The sequence below is a fragment of the Muntiacus reevesi genome, chromosome 1 (assembly GCF_963930625.1).
Source record: "Muntiacus reevesi chromosome 1, mMunRee1.1, whole genome shotgun sequence".
Classification (NCBI taxonomy): Eukaryota; Metazoa; Chordata; class Mammalia; order Artiodactyla; family Cervidae; genus Muntiacus; species Muntiacus reevesi.
The window spans coordinates 86,074,207-86,098,724 of record NC_089249.1 but is presented as its reverse complement, the minus strand read 5'-3'; the positions used below and the strand labels follow the sequence as shown (position 1 = coordinate 86,098,724).

General features: G+C 43.9%; 1 protein-coding gene across 1 annotated transcript in view; it reads right to left on the bottom strand.

Annotated features, from left to right (window-relative positions):
- Positions 1 to 10,219, bottom strand: part of ZNF697 (zinc finger protein 697) — a 33,817-nt gene extending 23,598 nt beyond the window's left edge. The window contains exon 1 of the mRNA XM_065905995.1: positions 10,074 to 10,219. The gene's annotated coding sequence lies outside the window, so the exon portion shown is untranslated. The remainder of the gene's footprint in view (positions 1 to 10,073) is intronic.
- Between the last annotated feature and the right edge of the window lie 14,299 nt (positions 10,220 to 24,518).

Sequence of the window (24,518 nt, the reverse complement as noted above, 5' to 3'; positions counted from 1 at the left end):
GCTATAGTCCACAGGGTTGCAAAGAATCAGACTTGAATGAAGTGAATTAGCATGCATGCATATATATGCATGCATGCACACACACACACACATATATATACATAAAATACACATGTATATATATGTCTATGTGTATATATATATACACATATATTATTTTTCAAATTCTTTTCCATTATGGTTTACTACAGGATATTGTATATAGTTCTCTGTGCTATACAGTAGGATCTTTTTGTTTGTTCATTCTATATATATTAGAATATATCTATATTCATTCTGTATATGTTATATTACATCTGTCATTCCCAAACTGTCAAATAGTTCTTTAAATGGATAAAGTTAGGGCTAATTGTTTCCTTCCTCAGTCTCAAAATGAAGGACTAATAGGACCAGGAAATCTAGCAATCTGGCCAAGATCATGTCAGGCAGAGAGCCCTGAAAATGAGCTAGCTCTCCTAACTAGATCCAATAACCTGTCAACACCAGGAGTCAAGCATGCTTAATTATCCTGCTACACAGGTAGATATGAAAGTGGTGATTAGCTTCAAAAGTTAGAACCTTCTCAAAAGAGAATCCCGAGTCCCATGGCCAAATGACAGCAGCCCTTGTTGGCATCAAATAGTCTTGTGCGTGTCCTGCCTCCCCTCCATAGCTTTAGCACGCAACTTGGTGGTGCAAAGAAGAGGTGGCCCAGAGCTGTGTCTGGATCCACGGTGGAAATGCTCCTGGGCTCTCCTAGTCGGACGGGACAACAGCTTCTCTCACATCCCTGCAGGAAAGACAGGACTAGAACCAACAGCAATTAAATGAGGATGAACAAAGATCAACATTCAACTTTTACAAAGTAGTCAGGAGACTAAATAAAAAGTTGCTTGGGAGGAGAGGGCAACAGGAAGCACAATCAAATACAGGAGAAATCTGTATTCAATATTTATTATTAGAGTGTCTACTCAGACCAAAGTTTATTCTCCAGCAGTTTTCATGGGCTTTGGGATTCTGTTTTGTTTGCTGGCTCTGACAGGAAGGATCTGCACATCTTGATTTCTCTTCTCACTTAGTCATCAGCCTACAGAAACCCTTTCCTAAGGGTCCATAGTTAAGCTATGAGACAAACATAGGCTCTTAAAGAAGTTTTTTAAATGGCTATGTGCCACTTAGGAAGTAGGTGACCAGAAATATTCACTAAGCCACTAATTCAATTAACAAACACAAGTACCTATGAGGGAATGGGGAAACAGAAATAAAAGAGTTCCTATAGTAACTGCCCCCAAGCTAATTAAAGGCTGTGGCCACGGCCTGGTTAAATTTAATTGGCATTTACCTTATTTTTTTTAAAAAACAGTAGGAGACTTCCCTGGTGGTCCAGTGGTTAAGAATTCACTCCCCAATGCAGGAGACACAGATTGAATCCCTGGTCCGATTTCCCATGCCTCAAGGCAACTAAGCTGATGGGCCACAACGACTGCGCCTGTGGTCTAGAGCCTGGGAGCCACAAGTACCGAAGCCCACGCACCTGAAGCCTGAGCGCCACAAGAGAGAAGCCACCGCAATGAGAAGCCTGGTCACCTCAGCTGGAGAGCAGCCCCTCCTAGCTGCAACTGAGAAAGCCCATATGCAGCAAAGAAGACTTGGCACAGCCAAAAATAAAGAAATAATTTTTTTTAAGTAGGGGAGCATTTCTTCAAGATTATTTCACACTATCTGTCTTCATTTCTGGGGTAAACCTGTTTTATATTAAGATAGATCTGGTACACTTTTCAAAAAGAAAAAGATAAGAGAAGTTCATACATATGAAAATATATCAAGAGAATGAGAACCTAAGCTGGGAGAAAATATTTGCACAACACGTATCTGATAAAGGACTGTTATCCAAAATATACAGAGAATTCTTAAAACAGTAAGAAAATGAGTAACTTAATTTTAAAATAGGCAGGGATTTCCCTGGAGGTCCAGTGGTTAAAACGCCACACTTCCAATGCAAGGTGCACAGGTTCATGTGTCACTATGGAACTGTAAATTAATGATATACCACTACATACCTATTAGAATAACAGTGGTATCTCATTGTTTGCTTTTAAACTGTGGTGCTTTTGGACTGTGCTTTGGAAGTGATGCTTTTGAACTGTGATGTTGGAGAAGATTCTTGAGAGTCCCTTGGATTACAAGATCAAACCAGTCCATCCTAAAGGAAATCAACCCTGAATATCATTGGAAGGACTGATGCTGAAGATGAAGCTCTAATACTTTGGCCACCTGATGCGAAGAAATGACTCATTGGAAAAGAGCTTGATGCTGGGAAAGATTGAAGGCAGGAGAAGAAGGGGGTGACAGAGGACAAGATGGTTGGATGGCATCACTGACTCAATGGACTTGAGTTTGAGCAAGCTCCGGGAGATGGTGAGATACAGGGAGACCTGGCCTGCTGCGGCCCATGAGGTTGTAAAGAGTCAGACATGACTGAGCGACTGAACACCTATTAGAATAGCAAAACAGCCAAAACATTGACAACACTGCATACTGGTGAGGATGTATAAGAACAGGAACTCTTGTTCACTGCTGACAAAAAAGGCAAAATGACACAATCACTCTGAAAGAGAAATTTGTCAGTTTCTTAGAAAACTAAGCATGTTTTTGTTCAGTCACCCAGTCCTGTCTGACTCTTTGTGACCCCATGGACTGCAGAAGGACAGGCCTCTCTGTCCCTCACCATCTCCCAAAGTTTGCTCAAGTTCATGTCCATTGCATCGGTGAAATCCAGCAATTGTATGCCTGGCTATTTATGCAAATAAGTTGAAAACTTACGTCTCCACGAATGGAAGTTTCTGGGAGCTTTATTCATAATTGCCAAAACTTAGAAGCAACCGAGATGTCCATAGTTAGTGAATGGATAAGCTGTGGTACCTTCAAACGATATTATTCAGAGTTAAAAAGAAATGAGCTATCAAATCATGAAAAGACACAGAGAGCATATGGGAACTCTCTGTACTTTCTGCTCAATATAGTTGCGAGGGCTCTCCTGGTGACTCAGTGTTAACGAATCCGGCTGCCGACGCAGGACCGCCTGTTCAATCTCTGGTCCGGGAAGACCCCACATGCCACAGAGCAATTAAGCTGGTGTGCACAATTGAGCCTGAGCTCTAGGACCCAGGAACTGCGACTACGGAGGCCACGCCCCCTAGAGCCCGCGCTCCGCAATACGAGGAGACGCGGCAGTAAGTCCAGGCACCGCAACGAAGAGCAGCCCCCCACTCACAACTAGAGAAGACCCACGCAGCAACGGAGACCCAGCACAGCCAAAAATAAATAAATAAAATTTTAAAAAATTCTGCTGTGCGCCTAAAAGTGCTCTAAAAAATAAGGTGTAAGGGGCTTCCCTGGTGGTCCAGTGACTAAGAATCCCCCTTGTAATACAGGGGACACAGCTTCAGTCCGTGGTCGGCGGGCTAAGATCCCACAAGCCATGGAGCAACTAAGCCTGGGTGCTACAACTACTGCAGCTCAAGCGCTCTGGATCCCACAAGACACACTAGAGAAACAACTTGCACCACAAGGAAAAACTCCCACCTGACACATCAAAGATTCTGCTTTGCTGTAGCTAAGAGCCAATGCAGCCAAATAAATAAATATTTTTAAAATAATTTAAAAGATGAAAAAAAAATCTATTTTTTAAAAAATTTATACGTCCTTATAAAAGGTCCTTTCCCCATCTAATATCACACATAAGCTACACCCTTTGCCATATCTCATTATAAAACATTGGCAGTGCCATCATATTAGGAAAGCATCAAAGTGAAATGTTTTAAAGTATAATACATCCATTCATTGAGCAATTATTTTTTTAAACATGTACCATGTGCTACCTATTACACTAAGTTCTGCCTTGTGGAGATTATATTCATTTGAAATAATTTCTAAAACCCACTGCTTTCAAAACTACTTACTGCTACCAGAAATCATTGTCAATACCTGCATGAGGGATTTTCTTTCTTTTTGTCCCTAAGAGATTCTATGAAATTCATCAAGGTTCTTAACGCCTGGGAAGAAAAGCTGAATAACTGGAAAGGTGTTCTTCCCAGGTGCCCTGTTTAAGCATGATCAAGTGTCAGAGATGAGCTAACCTCCTGAATAGGCAGGACACTGAGACCGAAGTGATACGTTTCTTATTAATAAAACCCAGGAAGAATGGTTCTTGTTTTGTAAGTCTGGGTAAGATGCTGACGAAGTTCTCAGGAGAAAATATATCTCAAATGCCTCTCTGAATGAATGTAGGCTCTTTTCCCCTTTACACACATTTTAGCAAATTAGAGCTGTGTGCACATGACCCAGACTTGACCCTTTGCAGGCAGGGGAAACTAAAGAATTGCAGGTGGTGCTCCACACATCCGACTGGAACACTGTTGCCAGCCTCTGGATGTATTGTGCGTGACTTGCTGAACAAGTGCAAGGACCCCAAGAACTGTGTACATGCAAAATTGCTTCAGCTGTGCCCGACTCCTTGTGACCCTGTGGACTGTAGCCGGCCAGACTCCTCTGTCCATGGGATTCTCCAGCCAAGACTACTGGAGTGGGTTGCCGTGCCCTCCTCCAGGGGGTCCCTGATTCAGGGACTGAACCCAAGTCTCTGGTCTCCTGCATTAGCAGGTGAGTTCTTTACCACCAGTGCCACCTGGGAAGCCCAAGAACTGTCCTATCCTCGTGTAAAAATGACTGATGTGCTTTTAAGAACCCACACACACTGTATTTCTACCAAGGCATCCACAGCACTGTGGGGCCTTGAGGTCAGGGAAAAGAAGGCTCAGTCAGCCTCAGGAGATGGCAAAGCCATCTTGTGGCAAAGCCTCTTCACCCACAGAGGAGCAGCGGCTGATCTTTTTAACATCCCCATTAATACAAGATGCAATAAAACCCAATTCCATATCCCATACAAATCATGCTACTCTGTTCTCAGAGGTAAAAACAGAAGGAACTATCTTCCTTCCTCATTCCAGCCTTCCCCCCCCTCCCCCCCCATCTGCAGCAGCAGGGAAACCTCTCCAGTTTTCTCTGATGTGCACCATAAAGGCCTCTCCTAGGAGATATGGCAGAAGGTGCGCATGACAGCAAGGAGGAAGGTACTGAAGCTGTGAGCCCACCCATGCTGTGAAGTGAAAGTCGCTCAGTCAGGTTTGACTCTTTGCGACCTCATGGACTGCAGTCCATGGAATTCTCCAGGCCAGAATATCGGAGTGGGTAGCCATTCCCTTCTCCAGGGGATCTTCCCAACCCAGGGGCCAAACCCAGGTCTCCCACATTGTGGGCAGATTCTTTACCAGCTGAGCCACTAGGGAAGCCTATCTACCCAACATCAATAAAACACCATCATCGTTTGGCACTGATCAAGCTCATACAGCTGAGCAATACCCAAATCTGCTCACTTATTTCCAGAGGGTGCTTAATTTTTCGGGCAGTCTGGTGAAAAGGATGAAAATTATAATAACTAAGAAAATTACCCTCTGACCTCTCTCTTACAAACTGGCAACCTGAAAATAATGTTTCATGCCTACACTTTTGCATTTTGAATCATTACCAATTCATTACCAACTCACAATTCCTGAAAGTCCACCATATGCCGGGCTGTGTTCTGGACTAGCAGTCCCTGCCTTGCAGAGAATATGCAAATGTTCCAGCATTTGCTGAACAAGTGCAAATGGCGCTCACTCAAGTCTACATTCTTCGAGAAGACACTGAGCCTCAGGCATTTCAGGCAATGCCAAAGGTGAGAGGAAAGCCAGAATGAGGCCAGGAGTGGTCAAGAAAGGCTACAGAAGGGGTAAAGGGTAAGACTTGGCCTGGAGGGAAGACAGAAAGAATTCAGATAATAGGCTGGGAGAAAGGGGGAAAGAATTCCAGGGAAACAGTTCTATGCCCAAAGGTCTTACGTAGGATTCAGAACCTGGTCTTTCCAAATGAAGGCCATGGGATTATAAGGGCATAAAAATAATGAATGTATGAAAAACCCAGGCCTCTCATAGGAGATCCATTAGGATGCATTTAGAAGTCCAACAATATTCCAGGAAGAAAATCTGTAAAGTGAAGAACCTCAGAGGAAGAACATAGATCCAGCAGTTTTCTCCCACGGAAAACAAAGACACACCTGTTTTGTAAACAGACCTAAATTCCAGTCTATCTCCAGCACCTGGGACTCTAAGCAAGATCCCTAATTTCTCTCTGAGACCCAATTTCCTCCTTTTTAAAACAGAGATGATTGCAATATGTAAATCATCAGATTAAGACAGATTAAGACAAAGACTAGAAATTCTCTAGTTTAATAGCTGATACATAGATGTCCGATATACAGTAACTCCTTCATCAAGTTAAAAAAAAAAAAAAAAAAAGCCATAAAAAACAGGTGGCTCGGTGGTAAAGAATCTGTCTGCCAAGCAGGAGATGTGGGTTCAATCCCTGGGTCAGAAAGATCCCTTAGAAAAATAAATGCCCACTCCAGGATTCTTGCCTGGGAAATCCCATGGACAGAGGAGCCTGGCAGACTGTATTCCTTGGGGTCGCAAAGAGTAAGACATGACTTAGCAACTAAACAACAATAGTTGATACATAAATGTTCAATACACAGTAACTCTTGCCATCACATTTTTAAAAAGTACAAAAAGCTTTCCAGTTAGAGATAAATGAGCAACTACAAAACTGCAATGTCTTTAAGGAATGTTTGAAAGTCTGATTTGTCTTGAACTTCTATAAGCCACATTTTAATCCTGCTTTAATAGACTGCTTGAGCTATAAAAGTCGAAGCGACATGATGGGAATCATTGACTTAGTTGCAAATAGCAGGATGATCTTTGTAGGGCTACTGTCTAGAAAGCACAATGAACTTTCACAACTGAGAAGAAAATATCACCTCCAAGAACATGGCAAAAGTCATTGGTTATCCCCTTGGGATTAATCCATTTTATATCCTGCCTACAAAGTTTAAAAATTTAGGCTAGCAAAGACCCTATTCAACAACTTTTAATGAGTGTCTTTGTACTAGACACTGTGACAGATCCATTTAGGGTCTCCTAAGATAGGAACAAAACGAAAAAGTCTAGATGCTTTAGAGTCACATCTGCAGTGAATCCTCACAAGTCTGTACAAAGGCTTCATCCTCCTTTTCACAGAAAGAGATAAATTAAGACATATGTATTCTTTCAGTTCTTTCACTCATTCCTTCATTTAGTCATGTTTTTCAAATAGCATCCTCTGTGCACTTGTTAGGTTTAAAGTATAGGGTACAGAGCCATTGCCCTCAGGGATTTACTTTTTGAAGGGGAGAAGGAGAACATCTAACTATCACAAGGCAGGCCAGAGATAGGTATCCTTCAGAGGATGCAGAGTACAATGGGGATACGCTGGATTCTGACTGGGAGGTCTAGGGAGAATTCTGCAAGACTTCTGCGCCAGCTGGGCTAGAATTTGGAGACGATAATCAGGGCAGGGCAGGGATGCCCAAAAGGCATGGCGTTCCAAGTTGATGGAGACATACAGGTGGAAGAATGCTGCATCTCAGACTAGGGAGCTGTTTGCTGCAAGAATGAATATGTACTATGAGGTGGCCCAGATCCAGTGGAGAACAGAGGTAGGTAAGCACTGAATTGTTGAGGGTTTTGAATGCCTAACTCTGCAGTTACCTTTCTGATTACATTAACACTACATACTATGTACTAAGAAACCTGTTAGGAAAGGGGCGGGGCGGGAGGGAAGGGGTTGCTGCGCAGAATGAAGGAAAAGGAAAGAAAAAAAGAAGTCGGAGCACAGATCAAAGGAAAAGCCCAAATGGCATTAACAGAGGATCAGGCTCCAGACCTCTTAATGACATTGCAGGGGTTTTTTTTTCTCCTCACTCTACATGAACAGGCAAGATCTTTCTTGCTTTAAGTTATCATCTTTAACCAGCTTTTACTCTTTCTCCTTGCCTTAACTAGACATGAGAAACTGGGCAAATTTGTAGCTTCAGAGGAAATCCAAAGAGCTTTGAGGGGAAGGAGAGGAAATGTGATGCAACCCCATCATCCTTAGTCATCCAACCTTCGGCGAGGTCACCGTCCCAGGCCAATTCAGTTCCATCACCAGTGCTTCTCAACCTGATTTCTTTCCATTCATTCCCTTAATCTCAGTCATTTTTGAAGGCCATCTATATTCTTCTTTCTGTAAAAAGTAGCCTGACTTCCCATTTATGACCTTTGTTCACTATGGTGTCATCATATTCTTCTTGGGGCCCAGCTAAACTTTGAATATCAAATTTCCCCCAACGATAACCTCCACGTCCAACACGCACACACACAGCCAATATGCTCCAATTGGAAATCTTCTGAATTCACAGGGCATGTTCTCTTTATTTCTCCATCCTCATGTCCTCAGCCTCAACAGCTGGGTTTTTCCCCACTCCATTCTTAAGTCACTCCAGATGCCTCATCTCTTCTAGAGAAGCCAGTGGAAAAGATTTTGTTTTTCCCCACAAGCTATTTATATAGGAGACAGGGCTTTGTGCCTACCACATCATCACAAGCCTTGGATACTCCTGCCTCACCACCCAAATGCCATCTTTCAAGATTCATTTGGCTCTTAAAACATATGCCACATTAAATAATATCCCTACGTTGGCTTAAGAGAAGAAGGCTTCCCTGGTAGCTGACAGGTAAAGCCACCGGAAATGCAGGAGACCCCGGCTCAATTCCTGGGTCGGGAAGATCTGCTGGAGAAGGGATGGGCTACCCACTCCAGTATTCTTGGGCTTTCCTGGTGGCTCAGAGAGTAAAATACTTGTAGAGCAGTAAACTACACAAAAGTAGGGGGCGAGGGTGGGGGCAGAAAGGAGAAACGGGCAGCTTAGGAGAGGGAGTTCATCTACACAGCAGTTAACACCTGGGCTGTGTTTAAAGTTGCCCACTCATCCATCACAGTAGCCATTATCCAACCGCCTTCACCACACCCCGAGTCCCAGGAGAGGAGGATAACGCCATCGGGGATGCAGAGCATTCAAGTCAACCTACAGGTAAAGGACAACTAGGCCAGCTATCAGAGCAAAGATGAACACCACCAGATTGAATCCAGCTCACGTAGGAAAGGGTGGGTGATTCATTATTTGGGGTAAGGCCGGGGCGGTTAGGAAAAAGGAAAATCGGAAAGTCCCAGAGGAAGTGGCCATCTGATACTGGAAACGCAGCCATCAGGTACACGCAGCTGACTCCCGGTTGCGCTGACTCTCCCCCTCAACCTCTTACTCGTCCTCTCCTCCCATCACGCTTCACGCGGTGCCTCCACTGACAGTCCTTCGTCTCGGCATTCCCCCTGGGTGACGGTACCAGTCTGGCCACACCGACGACATGGGCGTTTCGGGGCGCGAAGCCTACCGGAGCTAAACGGCGGCGACCACTCCCGGGACGGCGGGCTGCTGCCGCCCCATCTACCCCCTCATCCCCATTGTGCCATTTGTCCAGTCTGATGGCAGTCCAAGCCGCTGCTCCGAGTCAGGCTAGAATGCAGCCGAGAGGAAAACGGAGCACACGTTTCACAAGGACCCGAGATGGCCCGCTGGCCCTCCTCGGAGTCTCCCATCCCCACTGTCCACAGCCCCAAGTGGGACTGGGGGCGCGGGGAGACAGGGCGAGGGGGGTGCAGTCGGTCCTCGTCCGCAGCCGCACACAAAGCCCTTCACCTTCTCCTTGCCTCCCAAGCTCCTCCCTGGGCTTCGTTTTTTTTCCGAGGGTCTCGGATGCCCCCTTCGGTGGTCGGCGGGACGGTCTGACTGCCTCTCCAAACGCTGCCTCCTCCCTCGCTACTCAGCCTCATTCTCCCCGCCCCTCGCCACAGACCCCGAAAGGAGCCTGGTCCCGGCTTGGAGGGGCCGTAAGTACACCCCCACCCCGCGCCCACAGCCCCGGGGCCCCTGCACCCCGGGGGAACAGACAACGGTACAAGTTCGCCCAGCGGCACGGCCACCCGCTCCGGGGCGCACGCCCCATCCCCGCAGCAGTCCGGTCGGGTCCCGATCAGCCCCATCCCCGGACGGCGTGGGAGCCCAGCCGCAGCCACGCTCCTACCTGCGCGGCGGCGGGCGCGGCAAGGGGCGAGGGCACCGCGCGCCCGGGCCCAAGCCCCGCGCCGCGGCGCGACTGCCCTTGTGCTGCTGCGGCGGCGGCGGCGGCGGCGGCTGCAGCGGCCGCGGGCTGGCTGGCAGACTGGCTGGTTGCCCGGCTGACTCCTCACTGGGGCTTCCTGTAGGGCTGGACAAAGGACATTTCCTGGGAGGAGCGGGGGAATGTTCCCAGCATGCCTCGATTTGTAGTTCCCGGGGACTTCCTGCCACCGCGGCGGCGGGCGCCCGGGAGGCAGCCCCAGCCAGACTAGGACCCCGGGCCTGGAGGAGAGGCGCTACCGCCTTCCCCGGAGCGCTCCCGGGAAGGGAGCGGCGGGCGGGTGGGACCCTGGGCTCCGCCCTGCGGCTAGCGCCTGGCCCGCGGCTCGGGTGGGCGCCGGGCGCCCTAGTCCCTACTGAATAGAGTCCTGCCGCTGATCTGTCGCTGTGTGCAGGGGGACTGCGATGGGAGAGGCCTTTTTTTTTTTTTTTTCTAGAAATGAAGAAGTTGGGGATGAGTTCGCTTTAGGTCAGCTCGGTTTTTTTAAATAGATTTCTTTTTTCTTTTTTAAGTCACCGGAATGCTGCTGGGGGCGAATGAACGAAGTTGACTGCTCACCAGGAATTTAGATTCCTTAAGATCTTGGCGCTTCATCCTTAAAACCAGAAGAGCTGATTGTTCCCAGATCCTGACCCAGTGGCATTCCTCCCTGCGATGTTGGTCTTGTCCCAGGCATCTTTTCAAGAAAAGTAGTTCAACTAAGAGATTGAAAGCAAACTACATGAATTAACTATAAGACACGTAAAAACCCATGTGCTCTTGAATGAGGAACTTGCTGGACTCTCTGCCTATCTTTTCCTTTCACCTTTTAGGATTCAGTTTCCTGGGTTCTACAAAACGGACATGGTGGCCACTGTAGAGCCTGTGAAGGGATTAGGGAAGGAGGAGGTTGGCTACAACAGAGGAACTCTGCCTTCAGACTATCAGGAGTCTGTAACATCCTCCACAAATTCCTGTGTAGTTCCCCCGACCCTCATGGGAAGGAAGGGCCACTGAGAGACTATATGACTAACCTCAGGCATGGAACGGGCTGGATTAATTTAAGGTGTAGAATTGACAAGAAGCACGAAGGTATGCTTGCTTCCCTTCCAGGAGTTCCTGTTGCATGACCCTGTGTCATTGTCCACCTAAATGAACAGTGCTGTGATCCTCGAATTTTCCATTCCCTACAAATTACTACTTCTTAATGGTTTGCAGTCTGGTAACATTCCAGTGAAAGCGTGCCCCTCTTCCAAAAGATTAATTGGTGATGATGGTTTGGCAAATCTGTCGATTTTTTCTAGGGTTCAGCTTGGGGAAAAAAATTATATACTCGCTTGTAGCATTTAACATTATCTACCAGGCCTTGGTTGAGGCTGTTTTCTGCCATGCTTCTAATATGGTACCCTCTCCTCCTTCTACATCTCTAACTTCAGCTCATGATACCTGAAACTTCACTATATCCCATATCAAACCTGCTCCTCATTTTATTTTGCCAACCCATGTTAATTCATTACTTTAACAAAGATCAGTTTAACTCTTACTAGTCACTAGAGTAGACAAATGATAACATTCAACAGTAAAATATCTACTGAGTAACTTAACTACAAGCTATATCTCACCCTCTGGCTTCCCAGGTGGGCAGTGTTAAAGAATACGTGTGCCAATGCAGAAGACGCAGATTTGGTCCCTGGATCGATCGGGAAGATCCCCTGGAGTTGGAAATGACATCCAACTCCAGTACTCTTGCCTGGAATATTCCATGGACAGAGGAGCCTGGTGGGCTGCAGTCCATAGCGTCAAAAAGGGTTGGACACAACTGATCCACTGAGCATGCATGCACTGGCATCTTACCCTCAGGAAGCTCACTCTAATTAACACCACACAAACAATTACCACAGTATTTAACAAAGATGTCTGTGTTCCCAAAAAGTGGTGCTCTTTCCATAAACTCTTTTGTTCCAATGAGTACAGGAGTAGGACAGGAGTGGCCAGAAGAGGGAATGGGAGATAAGAAAATGCCGATAGTACATCGGGATGCTTAGTGTGTGAAATTTGGTTGTGTAGGGGGTAGGGGTAGCTGGGAAGGAAGTAGGATCTAAGGAGGATTCTCTGTTTGTAGGAGTTTTATTTGGTTTTTAAGATGAGAGATCCTTGGGGATGTTTAAATGCTTATGGGAAAGGACTAGGAGACAGAGGGTGAAGACAGAAAACAGAGAAAGGGTAAGGGATTAGGCATTCAACAAATACTTGTTGAATTAACTAATTCCTGTTACGGATCATTGCTGAAGATATTGAGGTTGCAATTAATAAACTGCACATTCCCAGCAAAAATATGCAGAGTCTGAGACCAGACAGAAATGACATTCCTTTCTCCCTCGTCATTGGCCCTCCCCCACACTCCTGGTCCTCAGGGGAAGGCAATACATAATCGGATAAAGCGGAGAAGAAGGGTTTCCCAGCTGTTAGAGGATGGATGTCAAGTTCTCCAGTTCGATGACAAGTTCCAAAAGCACTCAGAAACTTCAGAAAAGTCTAAGATTTTAAGACTGTGGGTTTGGGTATTATTTCATTAGTAAAGTAAGCAAATATTTTACCCTTGCTTTTTTTTTCTTTCTGACTTTACTTTGACATAGACTAGATAACTGTTCTCATCATCACCTCAAAATGGGAAACTGCACCTACATTTTTTAAGCTTTCAAGTATAAGGTGGACCACTATTGTTTTTCTTACCCTTGAGAACATCCATCTCCCTTTTTTGATAACAGCAACTTTGGGAAAATAATTCCCTTCCCAACCTTTAGTCATTGTGGTTTAGAGAGTGGCAGATCATGATGGATACAAGATCAACACGTGCCAATGAATCTATTCTGTTGCAGTGGAAGGGATAAACTAAGTAAGGGAAGAAGCAGAGCTGAGAAAAGATGTGTGGGGTTGGGGGTGGGGAATACTATCACAAGCAAAACCTTATGCTATTGTTGATTATGCCTGAAGCCAAAATACTCCTAGACTTTTTAGTTACGTGAACCAAAACATTCTCTTTGGGCTTATGTTATTTTGAGTTAAGTCCTGTCTCTTATGGCCAAGAGAGTTCTATAGAGCTAGCTGGTCATGGGGTATTGTGATGCAGATTCTTAAATGTGCAATTGGCTAAGTTGAGAAAGGGTAGCCCCTCTGTACCAGGCTGGAGAATTGGAAGTACTTGTGATATGGTAATAAAAAAACTGAGTGAAAAGTCTCAGACCCCAGCATTGCAAGGGAGGAGTTTTAGAGGTCTTGATTGATATATGTCAGGGTTTTCAAAGATTTGGACTCCCTATAATTTTTGTAAATGTTCTAAAGAAACAGATATGCTGATATTGAACCTGGGCTTATGTAGAAGCAATGAGAAAGAAATTACAGTCTGGCTAAAAGATGCTTTTTCTGCCTCTAGCCAGGAAACTTAAATGATCCAGAATCAGATGTATTGAACCATGCCAGGTTGGGCAAATGAAATTCTCTGCTCCTTCCAGAGTGACAGCAAAGGCTTGAAGGTTAAAAAGCGAAAACAAAACCCTGATAATGGAAAGACTGTTTGCAGAGTCTATATCAGACTCCTCCTACTGTGCCATTCCTGTCTGAGAAAGGGAAGAAATAACCCCATTTTAAGTAGGGTGACCATATAATTTATCATACAAATGGAACAATTTTGAGTGTGAATAGGGGTGCTATTAATAATTACACTGGAGTGACAGCTCTAAAACAGGTCACCCTAATTAAAGGAGCTATACACTAGAACACAGCCTCGCTTCAAGAGGCCAATCTTTAGTCTTCTTCACCCCCAGTTCATGGCTTCAAATTCACCCTAGGCAGAGGTCAAGATGGCAGTCATTAGGCTGAAGACTGAAAGGTGAATCAGCTCTAAAATCTTTCCTTAAAGACTGAGCCGCCCAGGTCAATGTTTAGAGTGCAGCAGAACTCCACACCTCTGAACTTCATTAGCAGGTGGGAGCTTAAAGTAGTGTAGTCCCAAAGTGGGGAACTCGCCTCAATTCCCACTGCAGTTGTGGTCACATAGGAAAACAGTCAATAAGAATCTTTCTTGAGCGTTAAAGTGAAAATAGCTAAACTGAACAAAGAGCTGTAGATTTGTCTGTAAGAGGCTGTCACCCTTCCCCCACCCCTGTCTCTTCATCCTCAGGTCCAGGACTGGGTCTGTAACCCAGGCCTGCCAGTCAGCATCTCCCACATCCCAGAGCAGCAGTGGGGTCAGACAAGGGCATGTGAGCCTGAAGCTAAGGTTCAAGAAGCCCTCATTCCCTGTTGGAATTGCTAATTGAAAAGACGACACCAACTGGAGATGCTGGAGTGGAGTGAAAGTGGAGTCAAGACAAAGAAAAGCAGAAAGAGGGAGGATGTTTATTTGAGGTCTTCTATTCAGTCTTTCCTAATCTATCCCTGTTCTTCTCAGTTACAAGAATGACTAAATCCACCCCCCACACACACACAACATAATGTGATTGTTTATTTATCTAATCGAATTGGATTTCTGCCGGTTTCAAGAGAAATAATTCTGACTAAACGCGGAGATTCTGACTGCTTCTCAGTGTTTCTCGTGGTGGAAATTCTCAGGAAAGAGGAGAGAATAGGACAGGGGTAGACTCACAGGGCAACACTCTCAATGAAGTGCTCTCGGCAGACCCCCTGATGTTGACAGCGCCAGCTCTCTAATCCCATCATCCAGGCCGTGTGATAAACTGGCCTCCTTCTAGGATTGAAATGACACAGACACATGGATCAGTCAGTGCCTGACTGTTGGGAGAGCTCGGTCATGTCTTCCTCATTCTACTGGTTCTTTTGCTAAAAAAAAAAAAAAAAAAAGATTTTCAACTCTTACAGTTATTCTTTAGCCTGATTTGCTTGTTAGTAGGTTTTTGCCTAAAGTCAGCCCCAACTCCTGTCGCAACCTTTCTGAGGGGCGCTCTCTCTCATCCTAAACCTAAATGTTGCTTCATTATAGAGACCTCTGACCACTCTATCTAAAACACTCTCCCCATCTTCTCTGTTAGTCTTTTGTTCTCTTCATATTTGAAATATTTTATCCTTTGTTTTCCCTGTTTCCTTTCTCTTCTGCAAATAGCCTACTAACTCCATGACAGTAAGTTCTATATCTGTCTTATTCATAGTTTTGTCCCAAGAATCTAGCACAGCACTCAGCTTTTGGAGCAGAAGAGATATCTGTGGAGCACATTTAATAAAGAAATATTTTTTAAGCAACTGAGAGGAGTATCAGTGTTCACTTGTGGGCAACCTCTCTTGGATACACCTTTTTAAAATGGAAATATAGTAGCTGTTCAATGTTATATGACTTATAGGTATACAATGTAGTGATTTTTAAAGGTTATATTCCATTATAGTTATCATAAAATATTGGTTATATTCCCTGTGTTGTACAATATATCCTTGTAGGCTTATTTTATACATAGTAGTTTGTATTTCTTAATCCCTATCTCTCTCTATCTTGCCCCTCCCGCCTTTCCTCTTCCTACTGGTAACCACCAGTTCTCTATATCTGTCAGTCCGCGTCTTTGTTGTATTCACTGCTGCTGCTGCTGCTAAGTCACTTCAGTCGTGTCCGACTCTTGCGACCCCATAGACGGCAGCCCGCCAGGCTCCCCAGTCCCTGGGATTCACTAATTTGCTCTATTTTTGTTTGTTCTTGTTTAATTGAAATATAGTTAATTTACAATCTCGCGCTAATTTCAAGTACATGGCAAAGTGATTCAGTCATATATTTATATGACTGTATCTATATATTCTTTTTCAGATTCTTTTCTAAGTTAATACAAGATACTGAGTATAATTTCCTGTGCTTTACAGTAGGTCCTTATTGTTTGCCTATTTTATATGTAGTAGTGTGTAAGTTTGTTGAATTTTAAAATTCCACCTATAAGTTATACCATACAGTTTTTGTCTTTTTCTGACTTATTTCACTAGCATAATGCCTTAGAAGTCCATTGGATGCACTTTTCTCTCTCTCTCTTTTTCTGAAATTTAATTTTGGCTGCACAGATGCCTAGTTGTGACACTCAGGCTTAGTTGCTGTGTGGCATGTGGGATATAGTGGCATGGGGGAATAGTTTCTCCATAGCATGTGGGATATAGTTCCACAACCAGGGATGGAACCTGTGTCTCCTGCACTGGAAGGTGAATTCTTAACAACTGGACCACCTGGGAAGTCCCGTTGAATACACTTTTTTAAAGTAAACTTTTTTAGTATTTTGTATAAAAATGAATCTTTTGTTAAAGTCTGATGTGTTCAGATATTGAATATCTTAATCACTAGAGGAGAATTTGGGGGAGGGGAAAGTGAGAATATTTCCCATCTGATCGAAAGCCGTGGAGGGAAGAGCATATTTTACCAGGATTAGCTGGGCCAGTGGCTGGCTTTCAAATAGTCTGCCTCCTGCACATGACTCCCCTATCCTCCAGAGCATGAGCAGAAGACTGCGTTTGTTGTCATTGTTTTGCTGAGCTCCATATAGCCCGGAACCCCTTATCTCTGAAGGATGGGGAGAGTAGTAAAATAAATTTTGAGCCACAGGAAAATAAATAGTAGCACAGACTAAGCTATAAATTTCCGTCACCTATGTATGCCAAAGATTAGAAAGATATTTGGCCCACTAATCTCTAAAATAAGTCTGTATTTGACTTAATGGAAAAAGATACCCTCTCTCTAAGATGAAAAGCAGAATAAGGACAACCAGTATCACCTCTACTCTTCCACTTGGTACTGGAAATCTATGGCAACCCAACAAGAGAAGAAAAATCAAAGGTATGAATATTAAAAACACGGAAGCAAAACTGTTATTTACAGATATGTGATCATCTACGGGGAACTTGTGGTAACCAATGAATCATCTATTTGCTTAGATTCACAAATTGTTTCACAAATAAGGAAAATGAGTCTCTGAGAGGCTACATTTACCCAAGTTTGCTCAGAAGTACACCTCAGAGACTGAATTTAGGGCCTCATGAGGCAAGAAGAAAGAATAAGAACACTGACGGTGAGACTGTGAGGGGGCGGGCAGTGCCGTTCCACCCGGCCGGCGGCCGTTCACTCGCTGGCTGGACGCTTCTTGTGCTAGTGTATGTTCTCTCCCTTCCGTGCGCATCTGCTTGGTGATGCCAGAATGCAAGCTGCGTGTCCTGCTAGCAGTCTGGTGGGAAGATGACACCACGTGAGAGGATGGCTGTGACTGAGCTCACACAGCAAACTGGGGCACAGGAGAAACGGGTGTCAGAGATTGCTTTCCGGGGCTGACACCAGAGCGGAGTCTTAAAGAAGAGAGGTAGGCGTTCTGTTTGGATTGGAGTATATATATATCCCTCTTTTTTGGATTTCCTCCCCGCTTAGGTCACCACAGAGCACTGGGCAGAGTTCCCCGTGCTCTACTGTAGGTTATGCATCAGTATACAGCAGGTTATACGTTAGTACACAGCAGGTTATACTTTAGTACACAGCAGGTTATACTTTAGTACACAGTAGGTTATACATTAGTACACAGTAGGTTATACTTTAGTACACAGTAGGTTATGCGTTAGTACACAGTAGGTTATACCTTAGTGTATACTAGGCTATACATTAGTGTACACTAGATTATACATTAGTATACAGCAGGTTATACATTAGTACACAGTAGGTTATACTTTAGTACACAGCAGGTTATGCGTTAGTACACAATAGGTTATACGTTAGTGTATACTAGGTTATACATTAGTGTACACTAGATTATACATTAGTATACAGCAGGTTATACTTTAGTACACAGCAGGTTATACATTAGTATACAGTAGATTCTCATTGTGGCGATTTAGTCACCAAGTTGTGTCCAACTCTCGTACCCTATGGATTTTCCAGACAAGAATACTGGAGTGGGTTGCCGTTTCCTTCTCCAGGGGATCTTCCTGACCCAGGGATGGAACCTGGGTCTCCTGTATTGCAGGCATATTCTTTACTGACTTATCCACCAGAGAAACTCTCATTAGTTTTCTATTTTATATATGGTATCAATAGTGTGTATATGGCAATCCCAGTCTCCCAATCTACTCCACCTTCCCTCCCTACTTGGTATCCACACGCTTGTCCTCTATGCCTTTTTCTCTATTTCTGCTTTTCAGATAAGTTCCTCTATACCATCATTCCAGGTTACACATATATGTGTTAGTATACAATACTTATTTTCCTCTGACTTATTTCACTCTGTGTGACAGTCTCTGGGCCCATCCATGTCACTGTAAATGGCACAATTTCTTTCTTTTTATGGCCACGTATTATTCCATTGGATCTTTCACTGGAGATCAAACCAGTCAATCCTAAAGGAAAGCAACCCTGAATATTCATTGGAAGGATGGATGCTGAAGCTGAAGCTCTAATACTTTGGCCACCTGATGCAAAGAGCCATCTCATTGGAAAAGACCCTGATGCTGGGAGAGATTGCAGGCAGGAGGAGAAGAGGGCTGCAGAGGATGAGGTGCTTAGGTAGTATCACCAACTCAATGGACATGAACTTGAGCAAACTCTGGGAGACAGTGGAAGACAGGCAAGTCGGGCATGCTGCAGTTCATGGGATCACAAAAAGCTGAACATTACTTAGCGACTGAACAACAACTATTCCCCTGATGTACGTACACGTCTTCAACAGAGGAATGGATATGGAAGTAGGTTTTCTGAATGAGTAGCTGGACATCAGGTGAGGGAGATGCTGTAGAACAGGGGATGGGGCAGACAGTCCTGCAGGATGGTGATGACTGAGGCCAGAGAAGCAGGCATAAGCCAGGACCTGCAGACACTGTGTGTGTGTTAGTTGCTCAGTCATGTCCAACTCTTTGCGACCCCTTGGACTGTAGCCCACAAGGCTCCTCTGTCCATGGATTCTTTAGGCAAGAATACTGGAGTAGGATGCCATTTCCTTCTCCAGGGGATCTTCCCAACCCAGGGATCAAACCCAGGTCTCCCACATTGCAGGTGGATTCTTTACTATCTGAGCCACCAGGGAAGCCCAAACACGAGCATGATTCATTGACTGGGAATCAAACCAGGGCTCCTGCGTGGCAGGCAAGAATTCTACCACTGAATGACTCTGTAAACCTTGCTGACTAAAGAATGTGGGCTGTGGATGCAGCACTGGGGTAGTGAGACAGATTGAAAAGAAAATGGCTCAGTCCTTATAGGTTGAAGGAGGAAGTGGAGTTACACAGCTTTGTTTTCTTTTACTGTGTCTACATGCAACAGCATCAATTATCACTTCCGTTGGCATGCCAATTTTCCTATAGTTTACCATTAGTCACAACTTTTTAAATGATGCGACCAAAAACCTTATCCTATTTTGAATAGCATTGCTTTAGCATTAGCGGACTTGAAAGGTACTTTCCACCCATTGGGTCTCTCTTTTTTTTGAAGCATTGCGGCTTCATCACTAGGTTTATCAAGTAAGAGGTATGGTTCCAGTGAAGCAGAAAAGATAATTCCATTTATTCAAAAATTATTTATGAAACGTTTGCAGTGCTAGGGTACAGCAGTGAATAAAACATGCTTCCTACTCTTGAGGAGTCTTGTAGGATCAAGTTGACCAAGCAGATAATAACACTTAACACCAGAATCAGCAAACGTTATATGATACTAGGCACCAAACCTTGTTCTATATTCTTCCATACACGATTCCTTCAGTCATTTAATATACTCAACAACGCTATGACAGAGGCTGTTTAAGAGGCAACCCCTGCCCAGCTCAGCCTGCTAGTGGGCTAGGAACCCCAGCAGTAAAGCTCCAGTGTCTGTGTTCTGATCCCCTTTACCTTAATGGCCTGATGACAATCTAATGTGATAAATAGCCTGATGCAGACAGTAGCATCCAAGGTGCTACCAACCCAGTCTTAGGGGTCAGAAAACATTTTCTGGTAAAATTTCAAGCTGAGCCTGAAAGGAGTAGGAGTTAGATAAGGTGATAGAGGAAGGGAGAGTTGAAGAAATCTTATATGCAGAGATTCTGAGCTTAGAAATGACTTGGCATTTACTGCAGAGCATCCTGGAAAGTAAAAATGAGGATGAGGGGGTGGGCATGAGGGTAGGGAGGAATAGAAGTAAAATTGGCATTACCTCACACATTAGGGCTACAAGAAATCACATAGACAAATTCCAGAAAATCCTGAAATTGAATATTATATCCTAGTTAAGGCAGGATGACCACTGTTTATTCAAACCAAAATCAGAGTCATTTTTTGGATTCATGGATTCACTTAAGTAATGCCTTAGAAAAGTATTTATTAATTACCTTATTAATTATTTGGAGTTTTATATCTAAAACATTCATCTTTGTTGAAATGAATAAAGTTACACTAAAATAAGTATAAAATCAGTTACTACTGTGATTGAATGGTCGTTCTTATATTCAACATTTACTTATTGAGCACCTACTATGTGTCAGGCCTAGTGTATGACCCCAGAGGACCCCACAGTGAGGATGACAGTTCCTTGACCTTTCAGTATGCATGTTTCAGCAAATCCTAACAGAGAAACTTGGTGGGCTACAGTCCATGGAGTCACAAAAGAGTTGGACACGACTCAGGGCCACAACAAATACCCTAGAAAGTCTGAAAGCGTGGTTTTCATATTTATAGAATGTATAAGACTTTTTCTGTCCAAACATCTACTTTTACAGATAAAGAAGCAAGGAAGATTAAGTGATTTACCCAAATTCATATATCTCAGTGTAGTGAGGTGATGAAACTTGACTTGGAGTCGTACTTCCAAGCCATTACTCTTTTCAGCGATACCTCACGACCTTATATATTCTGAGCCATGCATTCAAGAGACGTGTTGCCAAGAAGTTGAGGGGTGCTATAAGTCAGGATTCCCACTGGAGCCCTTCTTTGCCAATCTAACACTTTCCCCCTCTCACAAGATAACAGCCTACCTATAGCCAACTTTGTCCAGTTTACAAAAATATTTTCACATTTTTTATCTCAGTTGAGCTTCAGGGGACCCAATGAAGTAGATTCTGTAGATACTAATATCCCCATAGAGATAAGGAAAATGAGTTTTAGAGTTTCAGTGGCATGAGCACAATCACACATGAAGAGCCAGAAAGGCAGGGTCAGCTGTCCCAGGCCTCAATCCACGGAGGCACTCAAATATCCTGGGAATAAACCTGAGATTCTGTACCATTTCACTCACGTTTCTACCAACACTTTCAACACTAGTGATGAAATGTAAACTGGTTCTATTCCCACTCAAAAAGTAAGCTTCTTTGGATAGAAATGTAAAAACATTCCCAGGGCTGCAGATTTATCTTAGCTGAGATTTTCTGTGATCTACACATGCCCGTTTCTTGGTGTAATCAGAGTCCTGCCCTAGTTCCAAGAAGACCTGAAATTGGCAGCTGAATTCTGAAACCAAAAGTATGTGACATTGTGCAGGGAAACAGATTTAAATATATATATATTTATGTTTTAATTCCTTTAATATACTTCACATAAAAGTCATCTGGTTGGAAAGGAAAAAATGAAAAGAAAACAAAAGCTGTAGAAATGTGGTAAATGTTTTATTGGTGTGAAGCCAATAAATAAGTACTAGAAAGAAAACTTTAAAGTACTTATATATGTATATATATTCACATTATAGATTATATAAGTGATGCATGAGTACATTCTTTGCTAAAGTCTGGAATGCGAATGGAGTTAATTAAATATTTAGATTAAAAATAACAGTCACTTTTCACATGCTATGCGACCCTTCCAGTGATTTAAGAAAAATATTTTCTTAGAACCATATCTTGAACAAGTCTGTATAACTATATCCAAGTAAGTTTTCTCTGCTCATGGCTAAGTGTGAGTGACTAATGCTTTCCAGTTCTGAATGCTGGAAAAACTGTGAAACAAAAGACAATTCCAAATAAGTAAAATATTATGCTATACTTGGTGCAAATAACAAATCCTTCATTTGAGCCTAAAGAGAGAGTTCATTTTCGCTGATGGAAATGGGCATCATCTTTTGTCACCCCTCTATTAAACAATATTGATTTAAAGGGACACCACGTTATCCAGGCTCTGGATCTGCCCCTTGAGGCCTCGATTCATTGGCCGAGGCTCCGTTCTTTTATTCTGTAGATGTTTCTTTTTTTTTTTACTCTAAATTCTTTGCTCCTTCCATTATCATATTTCCAGCCTTGTGAATGCCTGTTCTGATAGACTGTACCACAAAAGCCTTGTGTTTTATTTTATACTGTTTTCATTGGTTCATGAGCTGTCTTGCACAAATCATTGGTCTGTCTTCGTAGCTAAACTCCAAGCTTCTTGCGGAAGGAATCTCGCTCCACATTTGTCTTCTCCCTGCCTTTCCCACTGAGTGCCCTTGCGGCAGTGTTCACTGGGTGTGTTCACAATGTCCGGAGGGGTGTGGAACCTCTTTCTCTTCGACATGACGGAGTGAGACAGGCTTGGGCCTGGAACACTTTGCTGCAGTGCTTACACCTGGACAAATGTCTCCTTGGAAAACAAAATGCAAGGAAACTTTAAGGAGCTAAAGATGAGTGCATGCATGTATAACCGGGGCAAATTATCACAGGTGGATCAGCAGTAAAGAACCCATCTGCCAGTGCAGGAGACACAAGAGTTGCAGGTTCGATCCCTGGGTGGGGAAGATCCCCTGGAGGAGGGCATGGAAACCCACTCCACTATTCTTCCCTGGAGAATTTCATGGACTGAGGAGCCTGGTGGGCTATAGTCCACAGGGTCGCAAAGAGTCGGACATGACTGATTGACCAACACTTCACACTTCCATGCTTTCCCAGTGCAGAGCTACATGTTCGCTGGCCTTGGGTGCCTGGGCGCTGAGGGCAGTCCCCCTCCACAAACTCACTAAGCCTCTTCCTGGACCTGACCCCCCAAGTGAACTCTTTTTGGACCTATAGTCAGTACTCCAGCTGCACCAAGTTCCTGGCTTAATTCCTGACTACTCTCAGCCAGAAATCCTTTCTGGTCCAGGACTTCACTTACACTCTCTTCTTTTGCTAACTTTGTTCCCCTCTCCTGCACTTTATAAGCTTGTTTCTTCTGGCTGCTTCCAGAAACACTTCATCCATTGCCAAAGGGCTTGGTAGTAGTTCCTTTAATCATTAACACTGATAGTTATTTATAGAGATTACTGACACCAGTCCATGAACTGTTTGACTCCAGTCAGGTCCACGCAAATGGAAATTCTGTCCAGGATGTTTGTGTCTTGTGTGTCTGAATGATACCAACATGTTCTTCTGCCTACGACATGGTCTGTCCAAACTTTAAGTGATTTAACTTTGAAGAGAAAATAATGCACATTTTTTTTTCCCTGTGAGATTTTATTCTTGATCATTTGTTTTGGCCATTGATATAAAGAAACCAGTTTAACGGCTTCAAAACGTCAACTGAAAAAGGACCTAGTCAACCTGTGTACTCATTAAAAAATAAAAGGAAGAGTTATGGAGAGTTATTATTACATCTTATATCAAGATTGTTTGGCGGAGGCGGTGGGGGGTGGGTACTTCCTTGGTGGTCCACTGGTTGAGATTCTGCCTTGCAATGCAAGGGGTGTGGGTTTGATCCCTGTTCAGGGAACTAAGATCCCACATGCTGTGGAGCAAGTAAGCCTGCACATTGTAACTGCTGAATCCGTGAACCAGAGAGGCCATACCGTGTACCACAGCGAAAGAGCCCAGACGATGCAGGCAAGATTCCATGTGCCACAATAGGACCTGGCACAGCTAACTAAATAACTGAATTTTTTTTTAAAAGACTGCTATTTTTTTTTTTTTTTTTTTTTGGAGGGGGAGTGGAATGCTGACCAGGTGGTAAATTGGGATTATGCCCTTAGCTACATCTCTGTGATATTTGGGTTTACACATGTGAAAACCAGAATAAGCATTTATCCCAGGCTGGGCTCTCTGGAGATAAATATTATGTGAAGGACTTTAAAAGCAAAGAATCCAGGGGAATAACTATTCTAAGAGTTCAGATGGTTCCAAAGAATGCAGTTTTAACTAGAAGCAGAAATAAAACTCCAGGCTCACCAGAAAACACCAGGTGTTTTCAAGGACCTTATTGAAAAGTTGGCTGACCAAGTAGAAAAGGGAAGAGCCTGGAGCTGTAAAGCCCAAGTTCACTGACTCAGACTGGATTCAGTGCCGTGGTTAATACCAGGAACTTCTCTATCTGTTCACTGCTTACATCAACCCCAAATCCTCATCCTGCAGGAGAGTCCTTTTTTAAATCTGAAAACTCAAGTGTGTCCTGGAACTGATAACAGCTGAGAGTGTAGAGAAGAAAGGAATAGGTGGGCAGGGCTAAGCCGGAGCCCCA